Raw genomic sequence first — 20,199 nt, forward strand, 5'->3', positions numbered from 1 at the left:
AGGGAAAACGGCAGCAGTGATGGAAGGACATGCCCTCCCTGAAGGGGATAATTGAAGTTCAATCAGGACTGGGTTTGGGTTTTTTTTTTTCTTTATGGGTGGTTTTCTCAAACCTTATGACTGCACCTGGTATAGAAAGTCACTCAAAATAATGCAGAGTGGTTTCTTTGAGAAATATTTGCAAATGTGGTGCAAGAGACGTAGGATGGACTCAAGCACTGAAGAGAAGAGCAGCAGCACAGCTGTTAGTGTTAGAAGTGCACACTAATAAGTGTGAATGCCAAATGAATCCCACAGAGTTTATTCCCATTTTTACCAGTTTAATATAATGTGAACTGACCGACACTGAGTGCAGACGAAAGGGAAGCATCTCATCCTCAGGACAGCTGTGGGCTATTTGGCACCGATGTGTGTGATTTTAAGTCTAAAAATATGAAATAAAATATGTCACTTATATAACAATCTAATAAACACGATTATAAAATGCGGTTTAATTACTCTCAACATGAGAAACACAGCAGTTTTGACTTCTTCTGTTATTAATCTGTTTCTATTCACATTCGTTTTGCTGTGAGGTTTATGAAAATGATCCATCATGCAGCTCTGTGGGCAAAACCCCAAAACTGGCCGCCATACTTTCCGTTGTGCTACCACAGTAACATAAATGGAAATCCATCAGAATGAGATGTTATTCAATTATACCTCTGGGCGTCCAACCTTCATTTTCATTTTCGATCTTTTTGCTTGAGTGTGTTTTATGGACAGACACATAAAACATCAGAGTCGTGAACAAGAAAGAAAATGCAATTACTCCCCAGTTCCCAGGAGCACTGCTCTGATTGCAGATAATTTTATTGGATTACCAATAACCTGCAGGGAAATGGAACACAATCTGTGTCTGGCACCAACATCACTGCATAGACCAGATGTTAATGAGATTCTTCTGGACCTGATTACCTGAGAGAATAAAGTCGCAGGCCCAAGAGAAATGGCTGTGTTGACTCTTTGCCGAAGGATCATAAAAACAGCTCAGGTGGTAGAGCAGATCAGCTACTGATCGGAAGGTTGGTGGTTTGATCCTAGGCTTCCCCAGTCTGCATGTCAAGTGTCCTTGGGCAACTCCAACTTGCCCTCCGATGCGTTCATTGGAGTGTGACTGTGTGTGAATGTAGATTAGCACTTGCGTGTAGAAGTGCTTGCATGAGTGGGTGTGATTGGGTGAATGAGGCATGTTGTATAGAGTGCTTTGAGCACTCCGGGAGAGTAGAAAAGCGCTGTCCATCAGTCCATTTACACACACGCCTGTTCAGCTATCTTAGTTATCAGCTATCTTCATTGACATAATGGTTTCCCTAGCCCCATAATTGTAACCCTGACACTAAAACCACATTTTGAGCCTCAAAAAGGCCTTCAAACTTGTGAGGACCGGTGCGTCTGTCCTCACAAGTGACTGTTGGTTCTCACAAGTATAGTAGAATGCAGATTTCAGTCCTCACAAAGATAGCTAGACAGGAACACACACACACACACACACACACACACACACACACACACAGTAAAGTAAAATGACAAAATACTGTAAAAATGAAAGGTCTCCGTATCAGACCATCTTGGACGTAACATGTTTACAGCCTTATAAAAAGACCCTTTTAGTCTCCTAGTTTAATTTCTGCCTTCATAACAAGTTTACGGGTGATGTTTTTATATAATTCACCCTTCTGTTAATGCTTTAAGATAAGGGAATGACTACCTTGACTAACAAGTGTAGCAGCACAGGCCACTGTAGCTGGGAGCTCTTTGCTAGGCGTTGCTTCTGGTAATCCGACCCACTAAAGTGGACCTCATGACAGGATTTGAGCTGTTGGGGACTTGTTTTGTTTTACTGCAATTATCTGGCAAATAACACGGATCACTGTGTGGCACAGGCCATCAACAGCTACTTCAATCATTAATTTGACACAAAGTGAACAATGAGGAAAAAAATAAGAATCATTTAAGAAGCCTGAGGTGATAGGACCACTTTGTTACTTTGTTACACATCATACTGAAATGATGATGATGGAGTGGATATGATAAAGAGCAGGACCACTGAGGAGTTTTCTGGAATGATGAACACTGGTCCTGTTGAAATGTGGAGGTGAAGGAGGTAGAGGAGAGAAAACGCAACGAGAACCTTCAGTTGGGACAAACACAGATCATCTCTCTCTCTCCTGTTGTAGTCTGTTTGGCTCCATCACTACAGTCACTTGCTGTTCCTTATTACTAGCTTCAGGTCTAGGATGAGTGGTGACACATACCAGTACATTCACTGGCTTCAAGTGATGTAGGATAACCAAAGTACTGAAGAAGTTAGTGAGATCAAACAGTTGTTTCACTTTCAAAGAGAAATGATGGAGTCAGACCCAGGAAGTGAGGACACATGTGTGGATACAGTAAGCCTACAGCATTTTGAATGAGTCTCTCTTTTTAGCATCCAAAGCGATGATGCTAATTTAACTTGCCTAAACTCTTAATGGGGAATGGCAATACTAGAAAGATACTGGTACAACGATCTTATAGAGAGGTCAAGTTTTGATCATGGAGCAGTTGTTTTCATAAGCAGACTGTTTCTAAAGTGAATGGCTTTCCTCTACCAGAGCCGTAGATGCACCTTCCTGTTTGAGCTATAAAGATCAAAATCTCCGCAGTTTTATTTTGTCAATGAAACAGCTGCTAGAAGGATGCAACCGCTTGCTACAAATGGCCACAACAACTAGGAATTGTCCTTTAAAGCTTTTCCAGAGACCAGGAGATGGTGCTGTTTCTTAACAAATGTCCATCATTTCCCCTCTAATCAGACTGGGTCATGTGGCTGAAAGCAGAGAGAGAACCAGCAGGACTCTGAACAAATGTTTGAAACCACACTCCAGGACTGTCACATCAGTGCAGCAGCTGATTTCACTAATTAGGCTCTGCTCTCTGTGTGAACACGTGTCAGTCACTTAAATCTGGTGTTGCTGTGTTTGTTTAGAAGAAATCCTGCATCGGCTCAGCACTCAGTGCCTGCTTTGTCACAGTCTGGGGGAGGCAGACTGTATGAATAGAAAAAAAAGGACCCAAAACGCAGACTCCAAGGAACAGGGAACAGAACTTGAATGTTAACAAAAAGCGAGCCGTTTAATAAGGCTGGTAAAAAAAAAAAAAAGGTACAAAGAAAGGGCAAGGCAAACTGAAGTAAACTGTCAACATCAACCTAAACTGGAAGAGCAAAATAAACAACAAGAAAAACCTAGACATGAAACATGACATGAAAACCTTGGCATGAACAACAGACGACCTGACAAAGAATGAACAGAAACACACAGACTAAATACACACAAGGGTGATTAGGGGAAGTGAAAGACATGCAGCTTGAACATTTAAGGGGAAAAGGGAGACTAAAACACAGGGGTAGAAGACACAAGGGGAATCTAAATAAACAAATGAGCTTAGATAACCTAATGAACTAAAAAATAAACCATAAACATCAAAATAAACTAAAACTCAAAACGCTGGGTCAACAGACCCAGGAACGTGACATGCTTTTGTATGGATGGAAGCATATTTGGATTGCAGTGGTTATCAGCAGTGGCTCGGTGTTTCAGTTTCCAGACACTTTACTTGAATTTAATTAAGTTGAATTCAGTTTGGTTTATATTACATCAAATCACAACAGCAATCAAAGTGCTTTATATCATAAAGTAACTGCCCTAGTGAGAAACCCCACAAATCAGACTACCCTCCATGAGCAAGTACTTGGCGACCGTGTGAAGGAAAAACTCCCTTTTAACAGGAAGAAACCTCCAGCAGAACCAGGCTCCGGGAGGGGCGGGGCCATCTGCTGCAACTCCATCACATGAATCTTTTTACTACAATGAAAAAACTCTCAGATTTATTTAACAAAGCCCTGAAGAGTAGTTTTACTGGTGCTAGAAGACACTGGTTTTACTGGGTGTCAGTTTTCCCATTCACCCTGTCGATCAGGGATCATGGCTCATTGTCAGCAAACATTTTCTTCTGAAAAGTTCTGTTTCTTAGTTTAGATGTGTATTTAAAATGACACCGTTGTGCACATGAAATATTGCTAAACAAGACTGTTGTTTCAAAAAGTGAACTGGAGATACTGGATTATTGTTTTCTTGTATGAGTAAAGCACATGTTAGTCACCTCCAGTCTGTTCATACTGCTGCTGTAAGTCTTTCAACTCACTCATAAATCTTGACACATCAGGGTTCTTACTTGTACGGCCTTACGAGGTGAGGGCCCCTCCTGCATTACTCAACTGCTCCATCTCTGGGTTTCAGGTCCTCAAACAGGGGCTTTCTTAAGGTTCACCGTCGGTTGTGGATTGTGCCTTCTGCACATTCGTTCCAAAACGTGTTCACACTTTTAAAAAGCAGCTTCAACACAGACAGTGTTTGTAGTGTTTGTGTTTTGTCTCTGACATAGGCTGCTTCTTACTGATCCCTTTGTAAAGGACTTTGTGACTGCTCTTTATTTTAGAAAGGGTTGGATTACACTTTTTTTCACATTTGCATTTTTCAGATCATCAAACAAATGGTAATAGTAGACAAAGATAACCTGAATAAATGCAAAATACCCCCTTTGAAATGATAAATTAGCATTGATTAACCACACTTTTTCTTTAATCTTTTAATTTGATGGTCAGAAAATATGACAAAATTGCAAAAAAAAAAGAAAAGAAAAGAAAGAAAGAAATCAGGAAGGGGGCAAATACTCGTTCACAGTGCTATAAAAAAGCTTTACATGCTTTCTATTACTGAAGCAGTGTGGGCTCACTGACAGAGAATGGAACAAAGGGCAGCTTTTTAAAATTCATTTGTCACTTTTGTAACACAGTACAGAGTCATTATCCCCGTGGTGCAGGTGCACTGTCTCACAATGAATACAGGATGTCTCAGCAATCTTAAAGGATTGAAAATGTGAACATCTAGAATAGTTGGACAGACGTCATCTGCAGATGAAGTGCATGTGATATAACTGAAAGCAGGGGCGATTCTAGGATCAGAGCTTTGGGGGTGCTGAGCACCCAGAGAGCTGCCCAGCCAGGCAAGATAAACTTCAAGATGAGACTTCTTCCCCGTCTCTGTCAGTCCCTGCATCCTTAAATGTCTCCCGAGTTCTCTCTGACTGTCTCCTTGGTGCATTTAAACCCCTGTTCCTCCCTGTCCTCATCGTCTGTTGTCTTCATCTCCATTATCAGTCATCATCATTTTACCATCTCTGTGCAAGTCTGCAAATTTCTTTATTAAATCAAAAGATTCTTAAATTCATCAAGTCTCTCTGTGCCTGGGTCCTCATCACAAAACATGACATCATTGTTTTGTACATTTTAACACAATTTAATCCCACATTTGTGAAAGAAAAGCAAAACACTTTTTAAAAGTCTGTAACAAAACCATCAAATCTGATAAAGGTTATTTAAATGCTGCAGAAGAAGAATGGATTGGAATAAAAAAACAAACAAACTGATGATGAAAATGATGCTCACAGTGAGCAAAAAGTAAACTGAGTGCATTTTTTGGACAGAGATTCACTTTTAAAGTGTATGTATGATATAATACAGATACATAAAAATACACTCCAAAAATAGAGTCCTTGAAATGTACAAATGTACAAAATATTGATTAAAAAAATGTATAAAAATGGAAGCAATGTCGCCAATGGTACAATGTATGAAAAGATCTTTACTGCAGATGCTACTATGACTCTGCAGATTTTTTCATTTTATTTTAACCTATGTTGCCTCACCTTGAAGTTGGCAAATCTGTCACTTTTGGTGCTCAACTCTCTCAACTGACATCACAGCCAGGTGCTGGAGTCTGCTTTGACCCATGGTCCTTCTCAGCCAGGTGTCCCTGTCTGTTTTCATACCTGGTTCTTCCTGACCTTGTACTCTCTCCTCACGTTCCCCCCATACCTCTTTCCCTCTTTGGACTGACAATAATACACAAATAGATTGTATTCAATTAGATGAAAAAATTACATTAATGTGAAAAAAAAATATTATTAAGATCACTAGTAAAAAAAAAAGTCCTCTCTCAGTGTACTTTCAACCAAAAGGCAAATAACCCAACCACATGTACATCTAATAAAAGATATAAATATTGAAACACTGATCCAACATTATCCTTTATTGACAGATCATTTGTTCTTACACTTTTACCTGAATGTTGCTTCTGGGTATCATATTGGCACATATGACAAAATAACCAGCTTCTCTCTTTCCATTTCAAACAGGACAGTGGTAACAGCAGCAGGCTACGGACAATGTTAAGTTTTAGATTTTAAATAGGCTGTATAAATGTCAATGGGAGCAACAGGACAGTCAAATGTAGCTGATTTTACTACAGAGCAGGACGGATTGTAGGGTAGCTAACATTGTCGGGAAACAAGTTTTCAACACTGCAGGTTACCTGGTGTAATGTTTTTCAGCTAAAAAGAAACATGGCCTGACTCCTACCTAACTATATAAAGAGTAACTGAAGGTTAAATGCAGCTAATATGTCTTGTTTTAAGCCAGATGCTCACACCTCCACTCAGCTGCGTCTCAAAAAGTAAGAATGATTCAAAGTGTGAACTCTGAAAAACCTTATATGGTCATCTTGTACGTTATGCAGCCAATTTTCACAATTGTAACTGGAACTGTAATTATATATGTGAATATGCCAAAGGAAGTGCCAAACTGAAGCTTTTATAATGACCTGTGAAGGTCCCGGCAGTTATGAAAACTACTTAAAAAGAAAAGTGGCATGTTTTTAAAAGTAAAGAAGTCGCTGCTTTGACATTACGAAATGTCAATCTCAGCATTTCTAATATCAGGAGTGATGTAAAGCTGGTGTGTTTTTTGTAATAATTCCTCATATGAAGCATTAATCATCACTTCCAGCCGGCTGAATAATAACTGTGCTTTCATTTCTTCATATAAAGGTTTCATTTTGACGTATGGGAGCGAGTCTGGCACGACTCCCTTATCAGTGGACAACAGGAGATTAAAGATGGTCACTTCTGACCTCTTGATCCTGAAGTAATTTTTCCCGCTGGCACATTACTCTGGTTTGATTGTCAAGCAGAAAGACATTACACTGGTCCATCAGCAAACAAAGAAAACCTGGGTGACTAATGTGAGTCATTACAACAGCTCTAATAACAGCTACTTTGCACTCCAGGATTAATTATTTAGGAACTCTAATTAGTTTTAGGAGCTTGTTGGACAGTTTTTTTCCTTTTTTATGAAGTGGTGTAGAAATGGGAAGAGAATAGAAATGTTTTATTGGCTCGTAAATAAAGAAGCGCTGACTATTTCCTCACAACACATGTGTAACAGATACAACCTGACCACCCTGCACTGATTGGTTTATTGAACATTGACTTTGATGCCAGGAGCCTGAATAACAGGTGAAGCTGGATTTATTTAATATGAACAGGAAATGCCTATTAATACTAAATGTGTTCAAACGTTCCCTCTGCAGTGTCTGTGTTGTTTCTGCATCATCACTGAAAGAGCATTCAAACAGAAAAGGTGACAGGTTTTTGAGAGTTGAACCTAATTTGAACCATTCACCGATTTCACACCGAGCAAGTTTATTTGGATTTGAGGTATGAAGGTGTGTCCACACACAAATGTGACTATGAAGAATGGTGTCCTTTCATTTAAAGGGATGTCAGACGTTTCCGTAACATCTTCACTGTGACTACGTCTAACCTAAACAAACCTCAGTTTTAACATTCATTTGTTCAGGATGGGGTGAGACCACAGCTCTGGTTCTGAGGTCAGACTTCCAGGCTTTATTTATTAAACCGAGCTGTGACAGAAAAGCACGTATAAGTCGGTTTTGAAATCCATACTTGGAAGTGGCAAGAATCTCTAAACAGTCCAGACTTGACTAGAAGCGATTTTTGGGTTTTGCTCTTTAGGGACGTGCTTGCTCTTGTCCGTCTGTCTTCGTGCTGCAGTTTTGGATGGCTGCTCGTTTCCCCTTTGGTCAAACTAGTTCTGCTGAACCAAAACCTCAGCTCTGCCACTCTATCAGCTCAGGGACGAGGCAGGTGATCAGTCTGATATGTGCATCGTCTCTCCCTCTGCAGAGTGAATTCAACAGCTGTGTTTGCACTTAAGTGTTAAATGAAAAAGATGAAACCAACAGTATGGGTAATGTTACTTACATGGGTTTATGTGGTGACACCAAACATGATTATTGTAGATCAGCACTCATATTTCTTTGCAAGTTCAGGTTGTCTTTGAACTTCTGGGCATGAATTAAAACACAGACACAACTTTAAATTCATCGTGTTGTTCTTTTTATCTTCACTGTGTCACTGTATATAGACGGCAAAAACACCTGTTCATAAACACCAAAGAAATTAATATTAGAAATGAGTATACTAGTTGTTCTTTTTTACAAGCTACACGTTTATTGTGTAAGACCAAGTAATCAGTTACAGGCACTATCACTGTCCATCATATCTATAGATATGCATGACCACACATTCCAGTCACCCCACTGCAGAGAGCCACTGCACCAAAAACACTTATTTATAAACAATGACGTACGCTTACATATCAACAACACGCATGTATATGTAGATGTCTGCGTTTGTACACATAATATATTTAATTTGAGTCTTTTAACCCTTTCACACGCCGTGGTCACTACAGTGGGCAGCTGTTCAAAGGTTCTTGTGTCAGTGTTGATGGTGTACTTGCACATAAATCACTACATTGGACACTGATGTGTCCCTCCATACCTGCCACCTACTCCAAAGGGGATGTTGTCCACCTAAGTGGACATGTAAAAACTATTTGAAAAATACATGTTTAAAAAATAAAGTTCAAAAATCTTTTTTTCAAGATGAATAAAAAAATCCTGATGGATTTTGCCATAATTCATGCATGACAGGGTTAAGAATAATTCCCATAATCTATATGGGCGTTGATACTGGTGCCCGAGGCAGTGTAGAGAGAGCAGAAATTTGATTATCATTGGAAGATCGAAGAAATTAGCAATGCAGCAAAAATTAGCAGCATAGAAAACTTTAGTACTAGCATTTGAAATACTGCAGAGTTACTGCATTAACTGGTTTTTCTGTCCTGTCGCACCAATTTTTATTTACAGCACCAATTCACATAAACTGTTGCCTCAAGGTGACCCTGTAATATTAAACAACATGAACAAAGACAAAGAATCAAGAGAAAATCCAGTGATTACACAGCCCCGTACAAGCAAGGACTTGATGAGGGTGGGAAGGAAAAACTCCCTTTTAACAGGAAGGAAGCTCTGCTGCCCTCTGCTGCAGCAGGCTGGGGACTATAAGCAACCTGTAGTTTGGAAGAAAACTGAAGGCTAACTGAAATCCACTTGGTTTCATTGCTACAGTCTTTCATTCTACTATTTCTGATGTGAACATTGTAGGGACATTTATGCAACTCTCTCCTTCTGCAGCTATACTGTCATTAAAGTCTTCACTACTGTAGTTCCTTTTGCCTGTGCACCAAGCTGAGGGGTCTGAAATTGTGCCTCTTCCTCTGTGACTGTGTCATGGACTTGCACTCCACAGGTGGGGACACCAGGTGATGATGCTTGCAGCATCGTTAATAGTGCTGCTCCTGCACAGCTCCAGTACCAGTGTAAAATTTGCCGATGACTCAGCGGTGGTAGCCTTGGTCTCTAATGAGGATGACTCTGCCTACCTGAAAAAACGTGAAGGTGTCATTTCTGTGGATCCAAGGAGATTATTGTGGATAAGACAAAATCAGCTCAGAATCTAACTCCATCCCACTCAGGCTCCACTGGCCTTTTGTGGGATGAGTCAGCAGTTCCAAATATCTTCATGTGTATATTTTTGAGGCCCTGGCCTGAACTATTCACATCTCCACTGCAGAAAGCAACCACCTCAGCAACTGAGGAAATTCACTCTTTAATGCCATACACTAAACATTCTTTAATGCTACTGTACTTGTCGGAGTTGCATATAACAGCTCATTAGACAGACCTGCAGGTCATCTACACCCAATGATGCAGGCCTGGGGCGAAACAGATCACTGCTGACACGTTTCACCCGAGCCATATACTTTTCTACTGGCTGCATTCAGGCAAACGCCTCTGCAGGCAGAACTGAGACGAGGAGAAGCTTTCTTTGCTGTCTTTTTAACCACAGGCTGTGCAAAGTCTAAATTTACCTTAATCCCACTTTAATATTTTCATTCTCTTCTGCGTGGCATTACTTAAGCTGCATGCACAGTTTAAATTCTGCCCACGTGTATTAGATTAATATCTATACTCGCTCATTACATAACACTTACCTGCCACAATTGAACTTGTTGCCCTTCTAATTGTAACATTAACTCATCCCTGTTTATCTTACACTCTCTGTTTTACCATTTGTCTAACTTTGGTCTCATTTTGGAGCCTGACCATGCTCTCACAGTTAGAGGCTGCAGCCCTTTCATTTAGCTTAGTCCTATCCTTTACATAGAATTTTGTTTAATATAATATATTATATGTATAATGCATTACAGTCATGTATAGTGATTATATTGCTTTTCACCACAGTGCTACCATTTTCACACTGCTACCATTATCAGCTTCAGTGGACCAGCACATCATGAAAAAAGTAACACTGAGTGTACAATGGGTGTAGTGTGAGTGCTTATGCGTCTCTCAGCCTTTAGTTTTGTTCTCAGTAACTGAGAAGCTCTGTTGTGGTTGAGATCAGGTAACTTTCCCTGAAGAATATCTCATGTCTTTGCCTTGAGACTCTTTGCTTTGGCAGTATACTCTGGGTCGTTATCCGTTTGCTCCGTGCTGTCTGAGCAATTTTGTAGCACTTGGCTGAATCTGAACATAGAATATAGCAGAATTGATCACATCATTAATAAAAACTGCTAACTTTTCTCTTCCTATTATTGTGGTGCAAGTCAATCTTAGTTTCATCTGTGCAGAGAATTTTTCCAGAACTGTGTGTTATTTTGGATGTTTTGTGCAGTCTGACCTTTCCTTCTTGTTCGTCAGTATCATCAGTGGTGTGCACCTTGTTTTAAACCTTGTGTACTGAAGGTTTAAAACATGAAGGCGTCTCTGGGTTGTAGACAGCGATACACCTGGCTCCCTGGCGTAACTATATGCTTTAGCACAGAAAGAATTCTGTAATTATCCACTTTGTCTCTGATCTTTCAGGCCTTTGGGTCTTTCTGAGCTGGCCAGTGTATTTTCTTTAAGCATTTAACAGACTGTTGATTTGCCCTCTCCTAAAGTTTTCAAAAGTCCTAGAATATTCTCCTCCTAGAGTATACTCAGAGAGGTGTTAGGTAAAGCAGTTTCACCCCGGTTCTTTTTTATTCCTCAGGCCTCCAGAGACGACACCAAGCTCAGCAGTCATTTCACAAAACCATCTTCAGTTACGCATGCACCTTCTAGAAGGGGAGACGTGCAAGGCCCTGTGTGTGTGTGTGTGTGTGTGTGTGTACGTGAATGAATGTGCGTGTCAGTATATGTGACTTCCTGTTGGTCATAAAAGTCAATCTCCCCTCATCCAAGCTACACCAAATTCCTCTACAAAACATAGTTAACAGATTACAAGCACTGAGACCCCCACTCTACACCCACTGGCCTCTTGTTGTCTTACTCTTACAGCTAAGCATGTGGAGAGTCTCCTGCAAACCTACTTCTAAGTTATGACAATTATGAGCTTTTATTACATTCAGGGACAAGCATCAGCATCAGCATCCCCAACTGTAGCTTCCTGTCTCCTTTTATGACAGGCAGACCCCCAGTGTCCATAAATTCCTCTCCTGCTACACAATCACACACTCTCAGGCCTACAGCTAAACCAAACTGAAACACACAGACACATCCTTCCCTATTCCTCTGATCTACTGCCAGTTAAAAGGGAGTTTTTCCTTCCCACTGTCACCAAAGTGCTTGCTCATAGGGGGTCATATGAATGTTGAGGTTTCCTCTTCTGTATTTAGGGCAGGGTATCGTCACAGTTCTCTCTCAGCATCACAGCAGGTGTGTCAAAGTAACTAAAGATATAAAACAGAAAAACTTGAAGCAGATTTTCCTCTCCTGGCTTCGTATAGCAGATAACATTAAAAATATTCTGCAGTAATTAAAAAACTGAATAAAACCACGAATCAACATATGAACCTTACCTGATGCTGCATTGACATTATAATAGACAATAGATAATAGATAATAAACAAGTGAATAATACAGAGATTTGAGATGGTAAACTGGTAAATTCATGACAATGTTTATCAAGCATGAAGTTTGGATCTTGTTTTGCTGCTGGTTCAGTGAATTTTGGTCAGAGAGTGACGAAACCTGCAGCATCAGGATCTGTGAGCGGTCGGCGACGACGGCGTGTCCGTGTAGGTGTTTACGTCTTTTTCCGTTGACCTGCTCTTTAATCGTTGCTGTTTTAGCTGTTTGGCGGTTGTTGAAATAGTTTTGTGAACTGTTACCTGATATTCTGGCGTTTCTGGCAAAACAAATCGATTCAGGAATAATGAATTGATATCACGTTACTCAAACTAAAATCGATTTGAATTGGGAAATAATAATTTTTCAAACCCACCCCTAGCTGTGTTATAGTATAAAGAGCTGAATGTTGTTGTATAAATAAAACTGAACAGAAGTGTGTGCCATCTCTCCGATGATTTATTTTTGGGTTTTCAATCTAATCTAATGTTACGTCAGCATCTCTTTGGAGTTCATATTGAGAGTTAAACATCTCCCAAATGCAAGTTTCAAATTTGGAATGAACTCTAGATTAATGAGGTAACAGGCCGGGCCAATCGATCGCCCAGTTACTTTTAAGCTTCAAAAATGAGCACCATGTATAAAAATGGCTTTTCTTAAACAGTTAATGCAATACTTTTGTTTTGTTCTTGTTTCTGAAGGTCTGCACCTCAATCATTGTGTCATTGTCCAGATCTGGGAGATACCATATTTTGCAAGTCAGCAAAGTGACTATGAGTGAAAGTTATATGTTTCTTGCAAGTAGTATCATAAACCATAGAAACCATAGAAACGTGTGCTGCATCCCTCCCGTAGCTGATTATCACCCAGCAGGTGATAATATATTCATTTTGACCCTTTCCAGGATTACTGAGTTCCTTAAACCAATTATGTTTTCAGTGTCTGCACAAGGACAGAAATCACTGACCTTTGCCACATTGATGTCACTGTGTGGTTGGTTACAGCTTTAAATGGCAGTGACTGAGTGAGCACAGGCCCAACTTTCCCCTCTCTGACGTAACGTGATGAATGAAACAGCTGCCATTGAACCACTCAGGAGGAGGAACAAGCTGAAAGCATGAGGAGAAAACTGAGCTTAGCTAAGTCTGTGCTGAGGAAGTGTTTTTATTAAGTGACTCCAGAAGTGAATGTCAGCACATTTTACAAGTTTCCTGACATTACTGAACAATGAGGAGCACTTTTGTCCAATCAAAGTATATCTGCTCTGCTCAAATATAACTTCAGCTCTATACTCAGGGGACTTTAGATCTTTTACCTTTTCTCAGCTGTAGGGAAACAGCTGACTATGAGATTCTGTATATAGGAAACATCTGACATGTCTTCCAAGGAAACATCTGCTGCTCATCACTCTAGACACAAAGGATTAGGTACACCTGTGCCTTCCTTTATCTGTCCACACTGATTGTGGTCACGAAAATGTAAAAATATCCCACTATTTGCATAAATGTCAGGGATAAATCTGATCAGATCTCTGCCTACAAGCAATAGTAATGCATACGTTATGGATCTTTATCCAGTGTAGTTTTTTCTGTAAAACGGGCCCAGCCTAATGGATTATGATTCCTCATGCCGCATGCATCCACTGCCAATATTTACCACTGATAATACTGTGTGTGAACAGGTGGAAGATAAGATTACAGAGTGTATTCAGCTTGTCTATCAATGCAGGACAGCACAGCACCTGTTGAACCTGCACTAGGCTGAGAGGAGCTTGCTCACTTCAGTAGGACATCAGAAACCCAAAGCATCCACTCAGGCAAACATAATGGCTGAATTTGGTTGTTAAAAGTTATGGTGTGGACTTGATGGTCTGTTCTAGTTCACCGGCATTGTGCTTTCTCCACAGACTGGACATTGATTGTTAACCTGAGAAATGCTGAACACAGGTTCTACAGAACCAACAGCTTCAATTCTGTCCAATCCAAAAATGTTTTACTGTGCAGTAGAGGAAAATCTTTGGATATGGTGTTGTAGCCTGGTTTGGCAACTTTGGTCCGGAGTTAAAATCTCACTTTATCCTAAATGCTATGAAAATCATTGACATGAGGCAACATCATTCCGATGTATCACATGGTTTACCTGGAGCCACCTGGGGCTGTCACTGTTTGGAAAATATTTAAATTATCCATTTAATCACCTTTTACCTGTTGTCACACTCATGCTACACAAATGTCCTTTCAGTTTCTTATAGAAGTCATCCAAACCTGTTATACACTAGTTAAGTCTAAGTGGATAAACCTATAGCAGTGTTTCTCAACCTCTTGGAGCCACGGCACATATTTCACACTAGAAAAATCCCACGGCACACCACCAAACAAAAATGTCACAAAAAGCATATTGATCATTTACCCAAGAACACCAGGTATAACACAACTCAATTCAATTCAATGTTATTTATGCAGCGTCAAATCACAACAACAGTCACCTCAAGGAGCTTTATATTATACAGTAGACCCTACAATAATACATGCAGAGAAAAACCCAACAATCATATGACCCCCTATGAGCAAGCACTTTGGTGACAGTGGGAAGGAAAAACTCCCTTTTAACAGGAAGAAACCTCCAGCAGAACCAGGCTCAGGGAGGGGCGGGGCCATCTGCTGTGATTGGTTGGGGTGAGAGAAGGAAGACAGGATAAAGACATGCTGTGGAGGAAAGACAGAGATTAATAACAGATATGATTCAGTGCAGAGAGGTCTGTTAACCTTTGTGGCTCAAGGCGATTGAGCGATTGTGGCTCAAGAGTTGGCAGTTCGTCTTGTAATCGGAAGGTTGCCGGTTCGAGCCCCGGCTCTGACAGTCTCGGTCGTTGTGTCCTTGGGCAAGACACTTCACCCGTTGCCACCTACTGGTGGTGGTCAGAGGGCCCGGTGGCGCCAGTGTCCGGCAGCCTCTCCTCTGTCAGTGCGCCCCAGGGCGGCTGTGGCTACAATGTAGCTGCCATCACCAGTGTGTGAATGGGTGGATGATTGTGTATAGTGTAAAGCGCTTTGGGGTCCTTAGGACCAAGTAAAGCGCTAAACAAATACAGATCATTTACCATTTAACACATAGTGAGTGAAGAAGAAACACCCAGTGCATCATGAACCCCCCAGCAGCCTACGTCTATTGCAGCATAACTAAAGGAGGATCCAGGGTCACCTGGTCCAGCCCTAACTATATGCTTTAGCAAAAAGGAAGTTTGAAGCCTAATCTTGAAAGTAGAGATAGTGTCTGTCTCCTGAATCCAAACTGGAAGCTGGTTCCACAGAAGAGGGGCCTGAAAACTGAAGGCTCTGCCTCCCATTCTACTTTTAAATATTCTAGGAACAACAAGTAGGCCTGCAGAGCGAGAGCGAAGTGCTCTAATAGGGTGATATGGTACTACAAGGTCATTAAGATAAGATGGGGCCTGATTATTTAAGACCTTGTATGTGAGGAGCAGGATTTTGAATTCTGGATTTAACAGGAAGCCAAAGAAGGGAAGCCAATACAGGAGAAATCTGCTCTCTCTTTCTAGTCCCTGTCAGGACTCTTGCTGCAGCATTTTGGATTAACCGAAGGCTTTTCAGCGAGTTTTTAGGACTTCCTGATAATAATGAATTACAGTCGTCCAGCCTGGAAGTAATAAATGCATGAACTAGTTTTGGATAATTTAGAATTGGCTCGGTTTGTCCCCAGTATACCTTTGTTGCTTTCTTCTGACCACTACTCATGCTAGGACCAGGACCAGCTCAGACTGAACACTTTTAATTTTCAAATATTTATCTATTGCTATTAGCACTGCCTCATCTTACAGCATGACTATTATGTCATTTCATCTTCATCTTCTTCTGTTTTCCTGGCAGTTGGCAACTCATTGAATTAGAGCAGGTAGTTGTACTGCCCTCTAGTGGAAGAGAATGTAATTGTTCTGCCTGTTACTCATGCTGGTCGCTTAGAGTATTAATCAGGTGGAAGCAGATAATCTTCCACAGCACACCTGATCATTTCTCACAGCACACCTATGTGCCGCACCACTGCCCCATAGTGTGTAAAGTTGCTGGCAGGGATGCTAGCAAGCTTAGGAGTAAAAGTGCATCCCAGTAATTTTCCTCCCAGCATGTCCAGTTCCCTCCAAAAATGAAGTAAAAGAGATGTTGTTTAAAAGTTCCTGAGTATAAAGTTGTGTATGCTAAAGCCAGCTGACATCTCTATGATGACTTCCAATTCCTTCAGCTGTGATGCTTTTCATGCTTGAGACCGATTCTGTTGATTAAAGTTCTGCTGCTTATGCACCTCACAGAGAGTCTGTTTGAGACCTCAGGGTACGGCTGACCCTCAATACATTTTAATCACACATCAGTTCTCATTAAAAAACAGTCGATATTTGAGGAAAAGAAAGAGAGGGAGGAAATATAACCTCAATCACTCCTAACAGAAGAGTTGTTGTTTGAATAGAAACACTTAGAATCTTAGAAGACGCTCTCTCTCATGACTTTACAAATCTCATGAGAATCCAGCTGCATCATGAGGTAAGCATCACACTGCACAGGACATGACAGGAAGCGATTAGTGGATAAGACTGTTTGTCCTACCTCCACCTGCCCTCCAGTAGATACTTTAAAGCCCGAGCACAGGCCAAATAGTTTTCACAGCTTTTTGTTCCCTTTCCCATGGAAACTTAGCACAAGAACTGTAATTATTTTACTACACGTTGCTCATTTGCTCTAAATTTTTAAGGCTAGATTTGGTCTTTGAAGATCTTTATGCCAAATGAAGGGAATACAGGGTGGACTTTGGAACAGCTGATGTAGTTGTTCCTTCAAAAACAGAGCCAGAGTGTGTTTCAGTTACTCACAATCTTTTGATTTTAGTCAAAGCCCTTCTTGCATCGTGACAACCAGATGTGAAATTCCTTCAGGCTATTTGGAAATTACATTCTAAATAAATAGGGAGAGATTCCCATCGTCACTGGAACATAAACATGGTGCAGTGGTTAACACAGTTTCCTCACAGCATGAAGGTCTGGTTTCAGGTGTGTGGGCCAGCCGGGGCCTTCTCTGTGTGGACGTTTCATGTTCTCCCTGTGGGTACCCTTCCTCCCACAATCCAAAGACATGAAAGTTCGGATAAATGATGATTTCAAATTATCCACAAATGAGAAGCAGATAAAGTGCTTACAATGAATGGTTAAAAATAGCTTGTAACTTGTTTCCATGTACGGACCAATCAAATGCTCAAAAGCTTGAAAGATTCAGCAACTTTCAACCAACATATTTGTTACCTATGCAATGCACAACATTACTGCTGATGGCTCAATCATTAACTCTAGCAAATTACAATTAATCAAATTTTAATCTCAATTACAATCTCAGCTTTCAGGGATTAAATGGACACGGTTAAAACATGTGCATCCAGTAGAACACAGCAAAAGCAAATCAGATGTTCAGTCTATGTTAACAGACACATGCACAACAACAGGCTGGCAAACCAGAAGCTTGTGAACATTGGTGTCTGCGACAGACTGGCGACCTGTCCAGGGTGTACACCCCCCCTCCCCCTCGTCCAGACTGCTGGGACGGGCTCCAGCCCCCCTGCGACGCTGACAAGGATAAGTGGAAGAGGATGGATGGGTGGTGTTGTTTGGTTCTTTAGGGACCTTTTCAGCGTTGTGGGGCCACTAGAGCCTATCCCAGCTGTCATAGGGCAAGAGGCGGGGTACACCCTGGACAAGTCGCCAGTCTGTCGCAGACACACAGGGACAGACAACCATTCTCGCTCACATTCACTCCCGCATTCACACCTATGGGCAAATTGGATTAACCAATTAACCTATCCCCACTAACTGCATGTCTTTGGACGGTGGGAGGAAGCTGAAGTACCCGGAGGGAACCCACGCAAACACGGGGAGAACATGAAAACTCCACACAGTGCTGACCACCGTGCCACCGTGCAGGTGATATATTTCAGTTAATGTTTCTTTGAGTGCCATTTCCCCTCCTAATGTTTTTAATACCGATTTATTCTGCTTCTGACCTCACTCCTCGTTGTCTTCTCAACTAAGAAATTTGAATCTATCTTTAAAAAACTTCCAGTGGTCGCGGTTAACCACTCCGCTTTTTTCTGTCCGACTTGACGCACTAGCAGCTCTCCTGCTGAGAGGTTTGGCTGGATTGGTGTTCCTTGAAGATCAAACAGAGTCTTAAAAACCGTAAAATGAACACAGAATTTGAAATTCAGATTACAAGCAGAATGGCTTACACAGGATAAATTGGGCGGCTCGTTCTGATCATTCTCACAAAGAAAATGTTCACGTTATTATTCAGGAAGGCAAGGAGAAAATGTATGGTGAGTAGACAGAAGTATTGGAACTCATGGTGATGGAAAAACACAAAATGTGGCAGAAGAAACGTGTATGCTGTTGTTCCAGTTTGTTACACTGAAGCCATAAATGCCATAATTATCTTGTTTTTTATGGATAATGTCAGTTAAAAATAAGCAAAACAAAATGCAATTCTTCACATTCTTATGCAAAATGCTTTTTAAAAACATTTGATGAACAAATTTTACATAACACATGATCCCAACTGAAGTCATGGAAGTGTTGCCAAAAATATTTTATTGTTTTTTTTTGCTGCCACTGTATCAGACAGCATATTGTTTGTGTTGAAGCACAACACAACAGGATTCCTTTTAAAAGAAGACCGTTGTTTGGCATTTATTTGGAAAACTGCTGAAAAGCACAGCCTGCTTGTTCACGCTGCTCTGTGTTAAACATTAATAAAACGAAGGTGGTGCAGACAGTCAGTCTGTACAACACTGTGCAGCCCGGTCTCTTCTTCCATCTGACCTCCCTTGTCACTTCCAGTTGCCACGTTATGGCTGTGAAAAGCCTGCAATAGTTCAGACTTTATCGATTTTTCTTCTTTTCCCATCTTGACTGGCAAGCAGTGACTTTGTATCCACTTTTGACAATCACAGAAACTTCAGATTGGAATTGATTTAAGTCCCCGGGGAGCCCAGGTGCATTTAAGACACTGCAAAATTTTAATGATTTATCAGTTTGTTACATAATATGACACTAATGATGAATGTTGAACAAATAACCATCTATGTAGGCAGAGACTGACTCATCTTCAGTGGCTGAATTTTGTACTTTAAGAGGCCACATATGATATTTCTAACAGTAAGAGTTAATATTACAGTGGTCAGGACTGTATTAGCAGATTAGATTAGTTTGAAAAGAGACATTTGTTTTGGACAAATGGGATAAAATTAAAACTGAAAACTAAATTCACACACACACATATGATGTCACAATTCACCTTTTGCCATCAGTAGTTTAACTGAGAATGGCACTAAAGAAAATTTACAGCTGTTTGGTATCCTCTACCTTTTTCTTCCTGATGGCATCAACTCTTTAGAAACTGTGAGTCTAAATGCTTACATGTTGTCGCTTGCTCAGTCTTCTCTCAATGTTAATTTTAGTCTTTTGGCCCGACTGGATCCACAAAAATTGTTTAGACACCTTCATAAGTATCCAGAACGTGGATCCCAACAAATCCCATCTGATGGGACATGGTTCCTATGTTTAGACAAACAAACAACTTAACTAGGTTTAGAGAAAAGATCGGATTTGGATAAAAACAGGATATGGTCTCAAGGCATAGACTGTAGTTAAAGGATGGGCTGCCACGACGTCACCCACAGGTTCGTGAAATCCTGTTGGGAAGCCTGGAGCTTTTTAGCCGCCACCATCATTGTGTTTTGAATGAGTTTACTCGTGATAGGTACTGCATGTTTTACTAATTTTATGAAACTGGATTGAGTCCATAAACACACCTTTTGCACAACCCGCTGTCATTGTTGCATTTTTCTATTGCACTTGTTTCTGCTCTGTTCTGTCTGGTGTTGCACTGCATTGATTGTCTGCTAC

Source organism: Maylandia zebra, linkage group LG1 (assembly GCF_041146795.1).
Source record: "Maylandia zebra isolate NMK-2024a linkage group LG1, Mzebra_GT3a, whole genome shotgun sequence".
Classification (NCBI taxonomy): Eukaryota; Metazoa; Chordata; class Actinopteri; order Cichliformes; family Cichlidae; genus Maylandia; species Maylandia zebra.